Source organism: Pteropus vampyrus, unplaced genomic scaffold (assembly GCF_000151845.1).
Source record: "Pteropus vampyrus isolate Shadow unplaced genomic scaffold, Pvam_2.0 Scaffold387, whole genome shotgun sequence".
NCBI classification, from domain to species: domain Eukaryota; kingdom Metazoa; phylum Chordata; class Mammalia; order Chiroptera; family Pteropodidae; genus Pteropus; species Pteropus vampyrus.
The window spans coordinates 262,406-282,532 of record NW_011889168.1 but is presented as its reverse complement, the minus strand read 5'-3'; the positions used below and the strand labels follow the sequence as shown (position 1 = coordinate 282,532).

At 35.7% G+C, this 20,127-nt stretch overlaps 1 pseudogene; it reads left to right on the top strand.

The window, feature by feature from the left end:
- The first annotated feature begins 6,548 nt into the window (after positions 1-6,548).
- LOC111731606 lies at positions 6,549-6,666 on the top strand (annotated as a pseudogene).
- The last annotated feature ends 13,461 nt before the right edge of the window (positions 6,667-20,127 follow it).

Sequence of the window (20,127 nt, the reverse complement as noted above, 5' to 3'; positions counted from 1 at the left end):
AGCACACATGATTCTCTACAGAAGGGCTTCTTCTGGCCTGCTTACAGAGTCATCCAGAAGGTCTGAGGAGTTAGCACTCTTAGGGTAGCCCTTAGCCAATGAGGAATGAGTAGAGGTAAATAAATACCTCACCTTGCTCACCCTCGGGTGGGACAACTCTGAGGCATGTTTTATACCATGGATTGGCAAACTTTTTTTGTAGGGCCAGATAGTAAATAATTTAGCATTTGGGGTGATATTATTTGTCATAATTGTTCAGCTCATAGAAAACATGCAAATAAAAAGAGAGCAAGCCTATTTCATTAAAACTTTACTTATAAAAATTGCCAGTGGGCTGTATTTGGCTCATGGGCTGGAGTTTGCCAATTTATCTTCCACACAATCTACTAAAGGTTCACAGGGCAATTGGCTCCAACTGCACTCAGTGACAACCTGCTCGACATATCCTTTATTGACTTTCCTTCCATCTTTTGTTCACCCTCACTGTGCTCCTTGACCTTTCAGATAAACTACATGTCCACAAATTTTAATCTCAGCTCCAGCTTTTGGAGGAATCAAACCTAAGAGAGGAACTTCACTTTTTACTTCTGTAGGAATTTAATTTTAATTTCACAAGAATATATTATTTTAAAGAAAATGTTAATAAATGACACATGGAAAATTAGTCCTGTTTCTGGACCCTGAACCAGCTACTTTCAGAATAATCTTATTAGAGGAAGACAATTCTGGCACTTTGGGGAGGTAAGCCTATCATCCTCTTGGAGAATGCTGGCCTTGACAATCGTCTCTGTAACACGTTTACCTTGACCTGTGCCAAAAGTGTTTCTGAAAACCTGGTAGTGAATCAGAGTTTGGTTAATTTTTTGTTTACATAATTTATAACTTTACATGTATTATTTCTACTTCAGATGGACTCAGAATTGGTTAGCTCCCTACATTTTACCTTCACTTTCTGTCCTTCAGCTTCTTTGTGATCCATTAGTAAGATATTAAGGTTGAAAGGAGGTTTATATTTAAAGAAATCATTAACAATATTAAATTAAATTTTCTTGAGTTTGGGCAGGAACTTGGTTTACCTTATTTCCTTGAACAAGCTAAGTGCCGCCTGGAAAATCATGATAAAATCAAAATAGTGGTTACCTTTGTGGGGGAAAAGGAGCTAGTATTTGGGGTGAAGGGCACATGGAAGGCCTTTGGGATGCTGGCAATATTCCATTTTATGGTGGTTACATGAGTGTTTATTTTGTGATAAATTCTTGAGTTCTACATGTTTGTTTTATGCAATTTTCTGAAAGTGTATTATATGTCATAATTTAAAGGGTTAAAAAAACCATGGTGATCATTTTTCTCATTCTTGTACTTAGTACTCAGAAGGAAAGAAGGCCATGCTTCAAGGTAATTTGCCACTTAGGAAAAGTTCTTGATAATTTTGCAGTGTTTCTCTTTGGTAGTCATGGTGCTGTGCCAGTCAGACTTCACTTCAAAAATGAACTTAACATTCAGCAGCAACACCTTCAGGATCCACCTCAGTTTTTGAGCAGAGACTGTGCTCTTTCTGCACAGCCCCCAGCCAGAGATTGACTGTAATTGGGCTTACTGGGTCCTGACCATTTCTATCCAATATGAGACTACTCTATGGGCAATCTTTGCTCTGGAGCTCCCTGATGGGTTGACCAAGACTTGGTCAGATCTGGCTCACCAACTGAGGTGCCCACTACCCAATCCTACTTCCTCTCCTTTTATCTTTCAGGGAGTTATTTCTCTAATTTCTTTTTAATTGGATTATATTTGACATATAATACTATATTAGTTTCAAGTGTACAACATAGCAATTCAACATTTATATACCTTACGAAGTGATCATTATGGTATGCCTAGTAATTATCTGTCATCATACAAAATTATTACAATATTATTGGCTATATTCCCTGTGCTGTACAGTACATCCTCCTAACTTATTTATTTTATAACTGGAAGTTTGTACTTCTTAATCCCCTTTACTATTTTGCTAACCTCTCTACCCACTTCCCCTCTGAGAATTATTAGTTAGTTCTCTATATCTATGAATCTGTTTTTGTTTTTTGTTCATTTGCTTTTTTATATTCCACATATAAATAAAAACATATAGTATTTGTCTTTCTCTGAATGATTTCTTTCACTTAGTGTAATACCCTCTAGTTCCACCCATGTTGTCTCAAATGGCAAGATTTTATTCTTTTCTATGGCTAAGCAATATTTCATTGTATATACACTACTTATTCTTTATTTATTCATCTATCGATAAATGCTTATGTTGCTTCCATACCTTGGCTATTGTAAATAATGCTGCAGTGAACATAGGAGTGCATATATCTTTTCGAATCAGTGTTGTTGATTTCTTCAGATAAATACCCAGAAGTAGAATTTCTGAATCATATGGGAGGTCTATTGTTAATTTTTTTCAAGAACTTCCATACTGTTTTCCATAGCAGCTGCACCAATTTACATTCCCACCAACAGTGCACAAGGATTACCTTTTCTCTACATTTTTGCCGACACTTATTTGTTGTTTTTTTGATAATAGCCATTCTTAGATTTATGAGGTGACATCTCATTGTGGTTTTGATTTGCATTTTCCTAATCATTGGTGATGAGCACTTTTTCATGTGGTGTTGGTCATCTGTAGGTCTTCTTTGGAAAAATTTCTATTCAGGTCCTCTGCCAAGTTTTGATAGTATTTTTTTTTTAACTGAGTTGTACAAGATTTTTTTTAAATATATATTTTGGATATTAACCCCTCATCAGATATATCATTTGCAAATATCTTCTCCCATTTAATAGGTTTCATTTTGTTGATTATTTTCTTTGCTGTGGAAAAAAAATCAGTTTGATGTAGTTCCATTTGTTTATTTTTGCTTTTGTTGCCTTTGTCCAAATTCAGAGAAAAAAAGGTGCTTTAGACTCATCATGCTATGTTGTATCACAGGACCTATGATTTTGTAATATGCTACATTCTGTCGGAATAGGTTCAACTTGTTGGAATGAGAATTACTGATGCTTAGAGAACTGAAATACCAGGAGAACTATCTCCTTGGGAAGATGATTACCCCATAATGTGTCTCATTGTCTCATAAGTAAGAACTTGTTTAGGAAAAGGTCTGGAGCTGCACAGAGGAACTCTTGCAAAGTTTCTCTACTCTACCAACTTAACTACTTCTCAAGTTCGTATTTCTTTTCATCCATTCAAGAAATAATGGCCCAAATTCTATTTCTAAAGTACAAAATCTTTTCTGCTTGTCAGCTCCAACTGTTCTCTTTCGCCATGGGATACACTCCAACCCTTTCAGTAATTTCACAAGAGTAGGATTCAGACTGGGGAATTTGTACTCTCAGGAATATAAGAAGTCTTTCTAAGTGGGACACATAAATAGATGGTTTTAAGGGGATCACTTTATAAATCCTAAACTTTCCGATTTACTCTTTTCTATATCTTCTGTGTGAAAATACACCTGTGTCAACACCTTGAGCTGAACTCCAACACTCTTTTTTTATTTCACATTTTCTTTTACTCTACTTTACAAAAGAAAGGCACACTTACTACTCAATAAGAATCTTGCTATGGAGTTTTTCCATGAGTATTACACCTCTGGGTAACAGAGGGATAATTCCAAATGTTGATGTCAATGAACCTCCTTGAGGCAAAAGTAACCTCTATCCTCTTCATTGAGATATGTATTTCCAATAAACAACTGTTTTTTAGGTTTCATAATTTTCGATTTTTTGTAGTAGTTTATTTTGATTAAATACGTATTAGTAATAAAAAAAATTATTCTGGATTGAAATCTAATTATAATTAACAGCTAAGCCTTAAGGTCATGGGTAATTTCTAAATTGAAGTTTCAATCTACATATGTTTTTATTGCAGGGAGGTATGTTACGTTAATCAATGAGACTTTAAAACATAAAAAGTATCTCAATAGGATTAAATTATGTAGAGGAAATAATTTAGAAATGTATGCTGAAGGAGAATAAGGATTAATTAAATATTTTTGGCAGTTAAGAGAGCTTATTTATGTATTTTTTAAAAATTGAATGGCATTGTTCAAATTGCTTTAGTATTAATAGTCTTTTGAATATATTTAAAAGAATGATGTGACAGTTTTAATTTAAAATAACAATATTTACAATATGTTGGAAATTATATCTTTTGCAAATATTTAAACTTTTGTTGAAAAAGTTTAGAAGTCAACTTAAAAGGACTCGAGGAGAGGAGAATCTTTGGAAACATGGCAGAGTGAGAGATATCCCCAGATCTCTCCCCTTGAATCAACAATAAGCTGAATATCTAAAACTCAACAAAAACACTCAAACTGCACACCAGCACGTCTGAGCATGGGATATGTGCATAAGAGCTACCACAAGTCAGAACCCTGGGTGTCAGGCAGTGGCCTTGGAGAAATAAAGAAGCTGCCTCTCTCAGTCCCTAGAGCTCCCAGTAAAAGGAGGGGGTGAGAAGAAGGAACAGTGAGTTCCCTGAACAGCCATGCCTGGGAAAGCTGTGAGCTCCCCAAGGCAGCAGGGCCCAGTCATTAGGGCAGAAGGCAGAGAAGCAGGATAAAAAAAAAAAAAAAAAAAAAAAACAAGTTGATTTTTACCAGCCATGTTGCAAAACCAAGGCAGAGCTGCAGTCTCCAACCCCAACACCAGAGGGCCCCTCTCCCGTACCCTCTAAGAACAAACACTGAGGAGCCCCAGGAGAATCTGAGCAAATGCTACTGAAACTTTTGCTAACACTGACAGGGACTGAAACTGAGGGTAGCAAGCATGATTAAATATCTATCAGGAAATAAAAAGGCATTTTTAAGGTTTTATATGAAGCAGGGATCCAAGAGGCTTAGATGCCACCTACAAGAAACCAAAAGAAAAAGTGCCTTCTTTGCAGCAGGCTAAAGAGAGACCTTTATATAATAAATCTTTCTGGGGAAAAAAAGCAGAATATGTTTCCATTAATGCTCAGGCAGAGAAATAGTCCATTAAACACCATGAACAACCAAGGTGACAAGGCATCTCAGAAAGAAAGAGAAAAATCTCCAAAAAAAAATAAACTTACAGACATAGAAACATGCAATTTAAACGATAGAGAATTCAGGATGGTACTTCTGAAAACACTCAGAAACGAGTCATATCAATGATTTCAGGAATTGGAAAACAACTAGATGAGCAGAGCAAGGAGACTGAAACCCTCAAAAAGAACCAAATAGAACTTCTGGAGAAGAAGAATACACTGCAAGAGTTGAAACCTGAAATAGGAAGCTTGGGAAATAGAGTTGGCCAAATGGAGGAAAGGATCAGTGATATCGAAGACAGAAATCTAGAAATAAATAAGATGGAAGAAGAGAGAAACCGAAGAATGAAAAATAATGAAAAAGATATACAAAAACTAGCTGATATCATCAGGAGAGAAAACATAAGAATAATGGGCATTATTGAAGGGAGGAAAAGGAGCAGAGATTTGAAAGCATTTTCAGACAAATAGTTGAAGAGAATTTCCCAAATCTAAGGAATGAGCTGGAGTTTGGAATTCGAGAGGTCAACAGAACACCCAGTTATTTCTTCTTGGTGAAGAAAGCCTTCACCAAGACACATTGTATTAAAATTATCAAAAATCATCAACAAAGACATAATTCTCAGGGCAACCAGGGAAGAGAAGACGGTAACCTAGAAAGGAAAACCCATGAGATTATTGTGGACTTCTTAGCACAAACATAACAAGCCAGAAAATAGAGGAATCAAATATTCAACCTATTATATAAAAGGAACTACCAACCAAGAATAATATATCCAGCTAAGCTCTCCTTTAGATATGAAGGAGAAATTAAGACCTTTCCAGACATACAAAAATTGAAAAAATTCTCCACTATGAGGCCTGCATTACAGGAAATACTGAAAGAGGTCAGCTCACTTAAAACAAAATGACAAAAAAATATACATAATTAGGAGCAAGACAACTAGCAGGCAGATAGAAGCAGAGGAGTGTGGCCTTACTAAGAACAGGGCGTTATAAGCTTAAGTAATGAGAAGAGATTTGCTATAGCAAGATAGTAATGAATGTTCAGCATACATAGGGACAAACTGAGACAACAATGGCTGAAAAGAGGAGGATTCAAAGATCCAAAGTCAAAAGGGAAATGGAGATAAGGCATGCACAGAAGAAAATGTATATATACATACATACACATACATACACACACACACACACAGAGTTGTTCATATATATATATACATACATACACATACATATATATATAAATTATCCTTTACATATTCGTAATGGTACCACAAACCAAAGATTCAGAACTGAAGTATATAATATAAAACAAGAATAACCAGAGGAAAAACCCACAAAAGCCAACCAAAATAGAGAAAACAGAAACACTAGGACAAGGAAGCAATGGAAACACCGAGATACCATAAAGCAAAAGATAAAATAGCTATAGGAAGACCTCATATTTCAATAATCACCAGAAATGTAAATGGACTGAACTCACCGATAAAAAGGCACAGAGTTAGTCTACGCCATGCCACCCTGAATGTGCCCGATCTTGTCTGATCTCAGAAGCTAAGCAGGGACGGGCTTGCGTAGTACATAGATGGGAGACCACGTAGGAATACTTGGTGCTGTAGGCGTTAAAAGTAAAAGGCACACAGTTGCAGAATGGATCAAAACACAGAACTGAACCATATGCTGCCTCCAGGACACACATCTCAGCTCCAAAGGCTAATATAGACTTAAAGTGAAAGGGTGAAAAATGATATTTCAAACAAATGGCATTCGGAGAAAATTGGGATTCACGGTAGTAATATCAGATGAAACAGACTTCATAATGATAAATGGAATCATACACCAAGAAAACATAACATTTATTAATATCTATGCTCCCAAAAAGGGAGCCCCGAAATATGTAAAGCAATTACAGAACTAAAGGGAGAAACAGACCAAAACAACATTGTAGAAGGGGACTTAAATGCCCCAGTATCAGATATGGACAGATCATCCAAACAGAAAATCAATAAGGAAATCACATCCTTAAATGACACATTAGACCAACTGGACATAATTGACATTTACAGAGCCTTCCATCTCAAAACAGCTGCCTATACATTCTTCTCTAGTACACATAGAGCATTCTCAAGAATCGACCACATACTGGGACACAGAGATAGCCTCAACAAATACATGAGGGTTGAAATCATACCAACCATATTCTCTGATCATGCTTTGAAACTAGAGACCAACTGCAAAAAGAAATCAGGAAGAACCACAAATACATGGAGATTAAACAACATGCTATTGAAGAATAACTGGGTCAGGGAACAAATAAATCGAAGAGGAGGCAAACTTCCCAATTAATTTTATGAGGCCAATATGACTCTGCTACCAAAACCTGGTAAAGGTAACACAGAAAAAAGAAAACTATAGACCAATATCTCTCATGAACACAGATGCAAATCCTAAATAAGATACTAGCGAACAGAATACAGGAACACATTAAAAAGATTATACACCACGATCAAGTGGGTTTCATCACTGGGGCACAAGTATGGTGCAACATACGCAAATCGATCAATGTGATACACCACATAAACAAATAAAAAAATAAGAATCATATGATCATATCAATAGATGCAGGAAAAGCTTTCAATAAGATACAGCATTCATTTATGATCAAACACTTAACAAAATTTGTATAGAAGGAAAGTACCTCAACATATTAAAGGCCATATATGACATACTCTCAGCCAACATTGTACTTAATGGTGAAAAACTAAAAACCTTCCCTTTAAGATCAGGAGCAAGGCAAGGCTGTCCACTATCACCACTGTTATTCAATATAACATTGGAGGGCCTAGCGAATGCAATCAGGCAAGAGAAAGATATAAAAGGCATCCAAGTAGGAAACAAAGAATTCAAACTGTCACTATTTGTAGATGACATGATTCTCTGTATAGAAAATCCTAAAGACTCCACAAGTACACTACTAGAAACAATAAGCAAATACAGCAAAGTCTCTGCATATAAAATCAACGTTCAAAAATCCATAGCATTACTATACTCTAATAATGAAGTGTCAGAAAAAGAAGTGGAAAAAAATTCCTTTTGCAATTTCAACAAAATAACAAAATACCTAGGAATAAATTTATGGAAACATGTGAAGGACATATATAATGAAAACGACAAGACTCTGTTTAAAGAAATCAAAGAAGATACAAAGAAATGGAAAGATATTCCATGTTTTTGGATTGGAAGAATAATTATAGTTTAAATGACCATATTACATAAAGCATTATACAGATTTAATGTAATCTCCATCAAAATCCCATGGGCATTTTTTAAAGAAATAGAATAAAAAATCATCAAATTTATATGGAAGCACAAAAGGCCCCGAAATGCCAAAGCCATCCTGAGAAAAAAAGAGTGAGGCTGGAGGCATCACTCTGCCTGACTTCAAATTTTACTACAAAGTGACAGTAATCAAAATGGTATGGTATTGGCCACAAAACAGACACACGGACCAGTGGAACAGAATTGAGAATCCAGAAGTAAACACATATTTATATGGGCAAATAATTTTCGACAAAGAAGCCGAAAACATACAGTGGAGAAAGGAAAGCCTCTTCAATAAATGATCCTGAGAAAACTGGAAAGCCACATACAAAACAATGAAACTAGACTGTTGTCTATCACCACACACTGAAATTAACTCAGAATGCATTAAAGATCTGAATATAAGACCTGAAACAATAAAATACATAGAAGAAAGCGTAGGAACTATACTCAAGAACCTTGGACTTGAAATGAATTTTATGTATTTGACCTCCAAAGTAAGGGAAGTAAAAGGTAAAATAATTGAATGAGACTACATCAAACTACAAAGCTTCTCCATAGCAAAAGAAACCATCAACAAAGTAAAGAGACAACCATCTGAATGGGAAAATGTATTTGCATGCAACACCTCTGATAAGGGCCTAATATCTAAAATATGCAAAGAATTCCTACAACTCAATAACAAAAACAAACGATCCAACCAAAAAATGGGAAGAGGACCTAAACAGACGCTTCTCCCTAGAGGACATACAAATAGACAACAAATTTTTGAAAAGATGACCAACATTGCTAGCTATTAGGGAAATGCAAATCAAAACCACAATGAGATACCATCTCACACCTGTTAGAATAGCTATAATTAACAGGACAAGTAATAACAAATGTTGGAAAGTATACGGAGAAAAAGGAACCGTCATACACTGCTGGTGGGACTGCAAATTGGTACAGCCACTTTGGAAAACAGTATGGAGTTTCCTCAAAAAACTAAGAATTGATCTACCGTATGATCCAGCTATCCCTCTACTGGGTATTTACCCCAAAGACTTGAAAACCCATATCTGAAAAGATATTTGCACACTGATGTTCATAGTAGCATTATTCACAGTGACCAGACATGGAGGCAACCAAAGTGTCCTATGATAGATGATTGGCCAAGGAACCTGTGGTACATATATACAATAAAATACTACTCAACCATAAGAAGAGGTGAATACTGCCATTTGTGACAACCTGGATGGACTTTGAGATAATCATGCTAAGTGAAGTAAGCCAGACAGAAAAAGTTGAAAATTACATACAAAGAAATGGAAAGATATTCCATTATATCACATATGTGTGGGATATAAACCTAATAGCAACAAATGAACAGGACAAACAGAGACTCATGGACATGGACTATAGACTAGTGGTTACCAGAGGGTAAGTGTGGGGGGAGGAAGAGGGAGGTAGACGGGGAAAAGGGGTCAAATATAGGGGATAGGGGAAGCGTGAAGTGGGTAATGTGGATCAAATATATGGTAGCTGAAGGAAACTGGACTTTGGGTGGTAAATGCACAATAGAATATACAGATGTTAAAGTATAATGTACACCTGAAAATTATATAATTGTATTAACCAATGTTACCTCAATCAACTTAATAATAAAAAAAAGTACCTGAGGAGATAACATATTATTTTTAATACACTTTTTATTTATAAGTACTTTCAGATTTAAGGAAAGGTCAAAGGTAGTACAGAGAGTTTCTTTTTGCCCTTTATCTAGTTTCCTCAACTGTTAATATCTTACATAACCACCATACATTTATCAAATTTGAAAATTTAATATTAATGGAATAATAACTAAACTCTATACTTTGTTTAGATTTCCTTAGATTGTTCTTTTTCATTTTTTCTTCTTCTCTTTAAAAACTCACTGTCTTTTTTTTTTCCATTCCAAGATTTCATCCAGGAAACTTTGTTACATTTAGTGATCATGTTTATTTAATCTCTTCTCATCTGTGACAGTTCCTCAAATTTTTTTTTCTTTTCATGGCCTTGATAGTTTTGAAGAGTATTGGTCAGGTATTTTGTAGAATGCCCCTCAACTTGGATTTTTCTGATGTTTTCTCATGATTAAATTTGGATTATGGATTTTAGAGAAGACAACAGAAGTGAAGTGCCCTTCTGATCACATTATAACAGGGTGTACATGCTATGGACAGGACTTATTATTTGTGGTGGTAACCTTAATCATCTGGTCAAAGTAGTGCTTGCTAAGTTTCTCCATCGTAAAGGTACTGCGTTTCTATTTCTACATTGTTTTGAAGCAAGTCACTAAATCCAGTCCACACCCAATGGGGAGAGGGTCAAGCTCTAATTCCTAGAGGGGACATTATCATTAGGTCCAGCACAGCCCTTGCATCTGGGTTGGCAATGCTACATGCTTGACTCCCATTTCACTGGACTCTTCTTCCTTCCCTGTCAATTTACCTGCCCGAAATATTCCCACTAAGAAAGCCTGTCTCAAGCCCTCTCATTCAGGGCTGATGTCATCTTTGGCTCAGCACAGCTGTCACTCTGCTACAATAAATCTTGCTTAACCCCTTCAGCCTTATACGTTCCTCCTTTGGCAAACCTACTAACTATCTACAGATACCTGTGAGGAAAACCTGTCCCTTCTGTCTCATATATTTATTTCTACAATCATTTATGTAGCATAAACTCATATATACTGAGATTGAATATATAAATGGACAATGACTAGACCATATATAAAAATAGAACTCTCACCCACAATGTGCAGCAACCAGCCCAGGAAACCAACCCATTATCTCCAGTAACCAGTTCAGAAAGCCAGCCGCTATCTAAAAGTCAGACTTTTAGAAAGTCAGCTTGATATCTCCAGCATAATCCAGGAAGCCAAACGATAACTCCTGTAACATTCAGTCTCAAATGACCAGGACTCGATTAATAACTGACAACTTTCGTAATTTTTATCCCTGTTTCCAACTTATGACCAACCAGAGAAAGCCAAACATGCACCCCTAACCAATCGCATAGGATGACTTTCTTCTAATTAGCCCACCTCCATCTTCCCTATGTGAAGAGCCTTCAATCAGGGAATACCTGAAGTCTTCCCCTTTTTCCACGATAAAACTTTCTCACTAATCTACCTGCCTTTGATACTCTGCCAAAATACAAGTGATGATGGCTGGCTCCCTTGCTATAGCAAGCTCTAAATAAGTTGGTTTTGCTTGCTTTCATTTGGTGTCTTCATTTATTTCCACAATATTTCCTTTACACTTGGGTCATAATCCAGTATTATTGTATTTGTTTTCTTTCTCAAATTGTTCCACCTTTGGCCATTGGGAACTCTTATTGTTTGTTTCCTGTTTTATTTTAACCTACTTCATCCTTTTTGTTCCTTTGAGTGTTTCCATTTTTTTCTTGCAATAAAAAATGATCCAGGGTCATCTTATATGTTTTCTGCCCCAGACTCAGAATCAGTTATTTCTCCAAGGAGCTCTGGTGTCTTTTATTAGAGAATAGTATTTAGAAAAAATCTGGGCACTGGCTGTGCCTTGTTGCTCTTGGGGTATTATTACTTCTAGAACCTCCCAGGAGAAAGAGCTAGGAAATATGTGTGTATACTAACCAATATATACACACATATTTATAATTATTTCTGTATCTATATAGTTGTATATATATTAAAGTAAACATGATTTTGTATTGATGTCTCCACCTCTAATCCAGCACCACAGGATTTGTTCTAGTCTCACCCTAACCTACATTTAATGTTTTTTCTCTGATGATAAGCAACACAACATGAATCTGTCATTAATTTACTTGTATATTTAATCATAGTATATATGTAAAGTTTTCAGACTTCTTAACTCATACTCCTTGAGAAACAAATTTGCTGATCATAGTGCACTGTTTAGTCTTTTTGCCTTTAGCCTTGCATTTTCCAGTCAAAACACTATTTTCCATAGTAATGTAGATTAGCTTCTTTTTCCTTGCACCCTTCACTGAGGTTATGTAATAAATATGTTATATAGTTAGAATGGTTTCACACACTAAAAATTCCCCTGTGCATCTCTTTTGTAGTCAACCATTCCCCCTTTTCTAAATATTGATGACCATTGATCTGTTTTTCATTTCTATTAGTCTTACTTTTTTTTTTCCAGAATATCATGTAAATGTAATTATACCTTTTAGGTCTGGCTTCCTTCACTTAGAAAAATGCCATTTTCAACATACAGATTCTGTACAGTGCTTTGATAATTTTTTAGATATATTAGTCAGATTTTAACTAGACAACAGGATCAGTAGGATGGATTATCTATCTATCTATCTATCTATCTATCTATCTATCTATCTATCTATCATCTATCTATTTTCATCAACATCATCATCATTATCATCCTCATCATCAGTCATCTATCTAGATTTCTTACAAAGAATTGGCTTATGTGGTTGTAGGGGCTGGTCAGAAAGAGATCACCAGCAGGTTGAAACTCTACAGGTATGAGCTGAAGCTGTTGTTCACAAGTAGAATTCTTCCCTCCACCACCACCACTGCCTCCTCCTCCCCCTCCTCCTCCTCCTTTTTTCCTTCCTCCTTCCTCTCAAGGCTCGGCTTTCAATGCCTTTCCAACTGATTAAGTCAGGCATATCCAGATTATCCAGGATAATCTCTCCTACTTAAAATCAACTGACTATGGACTTTATATCTGCAAAATCTTGTTACAGAAACACCTGGATTGATTAAATGCCTGAGAACTATATCTTAGGCAAATCAAAAAAGCTATTACAATACCTAAGTATTTCATGTTTTAATGTTGTTATAAATGGTGTGTGATTTTAATTCCAATTTTTCATTTCTGATATTTAAAAATACAACTGACTTTTGTGTGTGAACCTCATATCCTGCAACCTTGCTAAATTTACTTAGTTATAGAAGAGTTTATTTTGTAGACTCTTCAGGTTTTTTCACATCGACAATTATGTTGTCTCGAATAAAGATAGTATTATTTCTTCCTTTATAATCTGCATGCCTTTTATTTCCCTTTGCTGCTTTTTACATGGGCTAGGACTTCTACTACTCTGTTCAGTAGAAATAGAGAGAACAACCTTGTCTCATTGCTAATTTTAAAGGGATTGCATTTAGTCTCTTACTAAAAAGCATGGCGTTAGATATAGTTATTTTGTAGATGCACTTTTATTAGATTAAGGGAGTTCCTTGTTTATCTAGTTTACTGAGAATATTATCATGAATTGATGTATTTTATTGTATGCTTTTTCTACATCTATTGATATAATCAGATGTATTCTTTTTTTCTATTTTTCAGGTGGCTTTTTTATTTTAATTTTTTAAATTTTTTAATTACAGTTGACACACAATATTATATTAATTTCAATTGTACAACATAGTAATTAGACATTTATATGATTTAGGAACTGATGACCCCAATAAAGCTAGTACCCTTTTGACACCATACATAGTTTTTACATTATTTAATATATTCCCTATACTTTACATCTCCATGACTATTTTGTAACTACCAATTTGTACTTCTTTTTGTAATTTTTCAATTACAACTGGCATTCAATACTATTTTATATTAGTTACAGGTGTACAGTGTAGTAGTTAGATACAATTTATAAAGTGATCCCCTCGATTAGTCTAATATTCACCTGGCACTATACATAGTTATTACAATATTCCAATTTGTACATCTTAATCCCTTTCTCTTTTTCACCCATGTCCCCAACCTGCTCCCACCTGGAAACCATCAAAATGTTCTCTGTATCTATGAGTTTGAGTTTGTTTCTGTTTTATTTTTTCATTTATTTTGTTTTTTAGATTCCACAAGTAAGTGAAATCATATGGCTTTTGTCTTTCTCTGACTTATTTCACTTAGCATAATACCCTCTAGGTCCACCCATGTTGTTGCAGATGGTAAAATTTCATTATTTTTTTATGGCTGAGTAATATTTCATTGTAAATACATACCCTCTCTTCTTTATTAATTTATCCTTTGATGGACACTCAGGTTGCCTCCATATCTTGGCTATTGTAAATAATGCTGCAATGAACATATGGATTCACATATCTTTTTAAAATAGTATTTTGGGTGTCTTTGGATAAAAACCCAGAAGTGAGATTACTGGGTCCTTCTTTTTCTCTTGTTATAGCCTTTGTTTTAAGGTCTATTTTTTCTGATATAAGTATTGCTACCCCAGCTTTTTTGTTTGTTTCCATTTTCGTAAAATGCCTTTTTCCATCCCTTTATTTTTAGTCTGTGTGTGACTTTTGATCTGAAGTGAGTCTCTTGTAGGTGGCATATGTAAAGGTCATGTTTTCTTATCCATTCATCAACCCTGTGTCTTGACTGGGGTATTTAATCTGTTTACATTCAAAGTAATTATTGAGAGATATGTAGTTATTGCCATTTTATTGTTCATTTTTTTTTATCTTTCTTTTCTTCTTCTTCTTAAAGAAGTTCTTCTAACATTTCTTGTAATACTAGTTCAGTGGTGATGAACTCTTTTAGTTTTTTCTTGTCTGGGAAGCTGTTTATCTGTCCTTAGATTCCAAATGATAGCTTTGATGGGTAGAGTAATCGTCATTGTAGGGCTTTTCATCACTTTGAATATATTGTGCAAATCCCTTCTGCCTTGCAAAGTTTCTATTTAGAAATCCGCTGACAGTCTTATGGCAACTCCCTTGTAGGTAACTAACTGCTTTTCTCTTGCTGCTTTTAAGAGTCTCTCTTTGTCTTTATCCCTTGGCATTTAATTATGATGTGTCTTGTTGTGAGCCTCTTTGAGTTTCTATTATTTGGTACTCTCTGAGCTTCCTTGGCTTATATGTCTATTTTCTTCACTGGATTAAGAAAGTTTTCCATCATTATTTCTTGAAATAGATTTTCAATTCCTTGCTCTCTATCTTCTACTTCTGGTACTCCTATGATGTAGTCCTAGAGGCTTCTTAAACTATCCTCATTTTTTTTGCCTTAATTTTTCTTTTTGCTGTTTTGATTGGGTGGTTTTTGCTACCTTATCTTTTAAATCACTGATACAATCCTCTGCTTCTTCTAATTTACTCTTGATTCTCTTTCATGTATTCTTCATTTATGACTGGTTCTTTTTATTTCTATTTCCATTTTTATGTTTCCTATGTCATTGTTGAAGTTCTCACTGAGATCATTGAGCATCCTTAAAACCAGTGTTTTGAACTCTGCCTCTGATAGATTACTTGTTTTCATTTTGTTTAGTTCTTTTTCTGAAGCTTTGTTCTGATCATTCATTTGGGATATATTTCTTTGTCTCCTTACTTTGGCTGCCTCCCTGTTTTTGTTTCTATGTATTAGGTAGAACTGCTATGTTTCCTGGTCTTGGTAAAGTGGCCTTATGTAGTAGGTGTTCTATGGGGCCCAGTGACACAATCTTCCTGGTCACTTGAACCAGGTGCTCCAGGTGTGTCTCTTATATGGATTGTGTGTGCCTTCCTGTTTCGTTGAGCCTTGATGGCTGTTGACACATCAATGGGAGGAATTAATTTTCAGGCTGACTGGTTGTGAAGACTGTCTTTGACTATAGTGGAGGAGTTTTTGTTCTGGGGCTGACTCTGCTAAAGATTTGCTTTAGAAGGATTCTGCTGCCAACTGAGTCTGCCCTTTGGGTGTGTCATTTGTGGAGGCAGCCACATGGTGCTTCTTGGTCTGATGCTGGCCAAAGAGTGTACCGGGCTTGGGGCCTCCTGGGAGAAGTTCTGTTGCAGGCCAAGTTCAACCTCTGCCTGTGCCCTGCCCTTGGACACTTGATATGAGATATGGAGTGATCTGTAGTAGGTTGTTCTTATGCTGGGCTTGGAAGTGCCTGGGAGAGGTTAAGCTGCGAACTGAGGCCAGCTGATGCTAGTGTCTGGGCTTGGCAATACTTAGGAAGAAGTACAGAACATGCTGAGACCAGATGCTGTTTGTTTGGGGTTTGAGAACCTTTGAGACTCTTTAGGTAAATCTGCAGCATGAGCCAAAATAGGACATTTGTATGGAAAAGCCACTGGAAGTGGCCTGAGAGAGCGCATAAGTTCGAGGGGACAGGGTCTCAGGTAATCTCAAGGGAGAGGTGAACTATGTTAGCTAGATTGTTGGAGATTCAGATATGGAGCCTGCCTTTGTCTGTACACTGGGTAGAGGGAGGGCTTGACAAAGGAATAATGGCTTTTGCCAGTACTTCTGTCTGGGAAAAAAGTGCCCCTCCCACCCTTGCTCTGAAGCCAGACAATTCAATTCCTCCTTGTATGTCCCTTGCACCTTTTGAGCTGCTGCCCCATTGCTGGAGCTCAGAGTGAGTGAGTTTGTCAGAGAGTAAGTCCATGGGTGGACTCTTTAATAGGAGTGCCTAGAACACCAGCATCCCTCCATCTCACTCAGCCAGTGTCACTAGTTTTCACAGCTAAAATTGTGGGACCTTCTCTTCCCACCACTGGAATTCTGGGCTGTGGGCCTGCAATCTGTCACTCCTCAGTGGGGACCCCCGCAGCTGAGATATCCCTTCTAATTTTTAACCACTATACATGGGTGTGAGACCAGCCCATTCCGTGTCCCCACCCATCCTACCATCTCAATGTGTCTTCTGTATGTTCTTACTTATAGGACTTCTCTTCAACTAGACATAAGGTACTTCTCAATGATGTTCTGTAGTTTAGTTATCATTTTGAGGTGGTTGTGGGAGGAGGTCAGCACAGCATTTACCTACTCTGTCATCTTGACCAGAAGACCCTCAAATGGCTTTTGTAATTTAGCTTTGTTAATATAGTAAATTACATCGATTATTTTTTAAAATATTAAACTAGTCTTGCATTCATGGGATGAATCACATTTGGACGTGATATATCATCATTTTTATAGATTGCTGGGTTTAATATGGTATCATTTTGATGAACACTTTTTCATCTATGTTCATGAGAGATATTGGTCTGTAGTTTTCTTATAATATCTTTATCTGGTTTTGGTTATTAGGGTAATGCTGGCCTCACAGAATGAGTCAGGAAGTAGTCCCTTTGCTTCTAGTTTCTGAGAGATTGAAAACAATTGATATAATTTTTCCTCAAATGTTTGGTAGAATTCACCAGTGAATCAGTCTGGGCCTGGTGCTTTCTGTTTTTGAAGGTTATTAATTGTTGATTCAATTTCTTTAATATAGATAGACGTATTTATATTGCTTGTTTCTTGTTTCTTATTGTGTAAATTTTGACTGTTTGTGTCATTCAAGGAATTGGTTCATTTCATCTAGGTTATCAAATTTCTGAACATAGAGTTATTCATAATATTCCTTGATTACCCTGTGATGTCCATGGGGTATGTAGTGATGACCTTTCATTTTTATTTATTTTATATTTTTTAATTTTAAAAATTTTTATTTTTTATAGTGACATTGGTTAACAAAATCCAATGTATGTATGTATGTATGTATGTATGTATGTATGTATGTATGTATATTTACACTGTCTATTCACGTATTCACCTCCCACAGATTTCTTTCTGTCACCACGTATTTCACTCCCCTTAACCCATCTACCTCCCCTCTCTCACCTTCCTCCTACCCTCTGGTAACCACTAGTCTATTGTCTATGACACGAGTCTCTGTTTGTTTGTTCATTTGTTGCTTTTAGGTTTATATCCCACACATAAGTGATATCACGTAATTTTCAACTTTTTCTGTCTGGCTAATTTCATTTAGCATGATCATCTCGAGGTCCATCCAGGTTGTTGCAGATGACAGTATTTCATTTCTTCTTATGGCTGAATAATATTCCACTGTATATATGTACCACAACTATATTAGCCAATCATCTATCGTAGGGCACTTTGGTTGCTTCCATGTCCCGGCCATTGTGAATAATGCTGCTATGAACATCAGTGTGCAAATATCTTTTCAGATATGGGATTTCAAGCCTTTGGGGTAAATACCCAGTAGAGGAATAGCTGGATCATACGGTAGATCAATTCTTAGTTTTTTGAGGAACCTCCGTACTGTTTTCCAAAGTGGCTGTACCAATTTGCAGTCCCACCAGCAGTGTATGACGGTTCCTTTTTCTCCGTATACTTTCCAACATTTATTATTACTTGTCCTGTTAATTATAGCTATTCTAACAGGTGTGAGATGGTATCTCATTGTGGTTTTGATTTGCATTTCCCTAATAGCTAGCAATGTTGGTCATCTTTTCAAAAATTTGTTGTCTATTTGTATGTCCTCTAGGGAGAAGCGTCTGTTTAGGTCCTCTTCTCATTTTTTGGTTGGATCATTTGTTTTTTGTTGTTATTGAGTTGTAGGAGTTTTTTGTATATTTTGGGTATTAGGCCCTTATCAGAGGTGTTGCATGCAAATACATTTTCCCATTCAGATGGTTGTCTCTTTACTTTGTTGACGATTTCTTTTGCTATGGAGAAGCTTTGTATTTTGATGTAGTCCCATTCATTATTTTACCTTTTACTTTCCTTGCTTTTGAGGTCAAATACATAAAATCCTCTTCAAGTCCAAGGTTCTTGAGTATAGTTCCTACGCTTTCTTCTATGTATTTTATTGTTTCAGGTCTTATATTCAGGTCCTTAATCCATTCTGAGTTAATTTTGGTGTGTGGTGATAGCCAACAGTCTAGTTTCATTCTTTTGCAGGTGGCTTTCCAGTTGTTCCAGAACCATTAATTGAAGAGGCTTTCCTTTTTCCACTGTATGTTTTTGGATTTTTTTGTCAAAAATTATTTACCCATATAAATATGTGTTTATTTCTGGACTCTCAATTCTATTCCACTGGTCCATGTGTCTGTTTTGCTGCCAATATCATATTGTTTTGATTATTGCCTCTTTATAGTAAAATTTGAAGTCAGGCAGAGTGATGCCTCCAGTCTCACTCTTTTTTCCTCAGGATGGCTTTGGCAATTCGGGGCCTTTTTGCTTCCATACAAATCTGATGATTTTCTTGTTCTATTTCTTTAAAAAATGCCGATGGGATTTTGATGGAGATTGCATTAAATCTGTATAATGCTTTAGGTAATACGGTCATTTTAACTATGTTTATTCTTCCAGTCCAGGAACACAGAATGTCTTTCCATTTCTCTGTATCTCCTTCAATTTCTTTTAATAGGGTCATATAGTATTCATTATATAGGTCCTTGGATTGTTTCATTCGATTTATTCTTAGGTATTTTATTCTATTTGTTGCAATTGAAAAATAAATTATTTTTTTCACTTATTTTTTTCTGACACTTTATTATTAGAACATAAGAACGCTATAAATTTTTGAACATTGATTTTGTATCCAGAAATTTTACTGCATTTGCATATTGTATCTAGTAGTATCTTCTGGAGTCTTTAGGGTTTTCTATATAGAGAATCATGTCATCTACAAATAGTGACAGTTTGAATTCTTTGTTTCCTGTTTGGATGCCTTTTATATCTATCTCTTGTGTGATTGCACTCACTACAACCTCCAATGTTATATTGACTGAGAGTGGCGATAGTTGACAGCCTTGCCTTGTTCCTGATCTTAGAGGGAAAGTTTTTAGTTTTTCATCATTAATTATATTATTGGCTGAGGATTTGTCATATATGGTCTTTATTACGTTAAGATACTTTCCTTCGTTATTGGTTTTTAAAAGTGTTTTGATCATAAATGGATGCTGTATCTTGTCGAAGGCTTTTCTGCATCTATTGATATGATTATATAATTTTTATTTTTTAATTTATTTATGTGGTGTATCATAATAGTCA